The following is a 1,534-nucleotide window of genomic DNA, read 5'->3' on the forward strand; positions in this document are numbered from 1 at the left end:
GCTTGTTTAAAAAAAAGTATATAATACATTTATATATATATATATACAGAAGCTCATTTATTGCGGCATTTTGCCAACATAAACACATGTACACACTATTATGGTAATTCATCCCCTGAGGTCAAAAGCGAGATGACGCAGAGAATCTAGAATCAAGTATGATGGATAGAAGTGAGTAACGCTGCCTTGTAAACAACTACCCCAAACCATCCACCTAGACAGACGTGTCAAAGGCAGGAGTCACTGGACCAGACATGACCATTTTTAGTTTTAGTAGAGGTTTTACATCGCTCGCTACTGCATAAAGTCATAATATGAGCGCCAGAAGATTAGAGATGTTACAAGAGGAGAGTAACAAATAAAAAAAAGAAGAAGGGGAGATAAGGACGATAGATTGATTGATAGGAAAGAAGAAGCAAACCACACCAGAGCGCCCGCCAACCACCCACAGGCTGGACTATGAACGCGTCCGTCCATAGTTCAGAGGTTATTGGATGTGAGGGAAAAAAACCATCAGACAAACAAAACAAAAGCCAAACAAACCCCAAACAAACCCAATCCAACCCAGAGGCAACCTGTCCCATTTTAAAACATTTTTTAAAAACATTTTGTTTTGTTTTTGCTTTTTTCACTTCTTGTCAAAGCTGTGGTCGGCGTTCTGATAAACTTTTAATCCTCGGCGTTCTGCGAGTGTATGATCACGACTGCAGCTGTCTCCTCTGTCTCTCACGGTGACAGTCTATGGCGGTCCGTCCGTCGTGTCGCGCCGCGTTTGGTCCCTATACTGGTGAAACAAGAAACGCTTCTGATACTGGAAAGATGGAATGTTATAATATACAGAAGAACCAAATGTCGTCCTTGCTCATTGGCGACGCTGATAAGCGAGGGAAGGAATGACTGGTATGCAGGTGGTAGTGTTACGATGCACCTCTCAGCTGCCCAAGTTCAGGTCGTGTGTCAATCCTGTCAAGCCTGAGTAGGTTTTTTGTGTGTTATTTTTCCAAATTAGCAGAGTCCCAGAATTACACCACATTGCCACTATCGCAGTCAGCACTATCAGCACTGTCATCACTTGTCGCCTTAATTGCACAATCACTGCCTTGTCAGCAGTTAGGTATTTTATCTTCTTCGCTTTTCGCCACTGGACACGCAATAATTACAGGCAAATTCGTAATCATTTTACTTGGCGCTCATATGACCTTATGGAGATGCGAGTGCCGTAAAAACTCCACTTAAGCAAACTATTCCCCACCCCCCCAAAAAAAAATAATAAAAAAATTATAACATAAAAAGAAGAATTTTAAAAATTGCCGACACGAAAGAAACCAAAAAATCCAAAGAGTGTTTAAATTTAGGAGACATCTCGTATTGTATGAAACGCTTTGATTTCAGGGGACGGTGTTTTATCAAGATGGATTCAATGCTGGAATTTCACACACCTGTGCACAGAGCTAGACACGACTCTGTCAAAGGATTCGGTTCCTCATGGCTTTAAAAAAGTTATTTAGAGAAAGAGGGTGTGTGTGTGTGGGGG

At 41.5% G+C, this 1,534-nt stretch overlaps 1 protein-coding gene across 1 annotated transcript in view; it reads right to left on the bottom strand.

Moving 5' to 3' along the window:
• LOC101858776 overlaps positions 1 to 1,534 on the bottom strand; it is an 83,383-nt gene that overhangs the window by 56,825 nt on the left and 25,024 nt on the right. The window lies entirely within an intron of this gene.

The sequence above is a fragment of the Aplysia californica genome, unplaced genomic scaffold (assembly GCF_000002075.1).
Source record: "Aplysia californica isolate F4 #8 unplaced genomic scaffold, AplCal3.0 scaffold00136, whole genome shotgun sequence".
Taxonomy (NCBI): Eukaryota; Metazoa; Mollusca; class Gastropoda; order Aplysiida; family Aplysiidae; genus Aplysia; species Aplysia californica.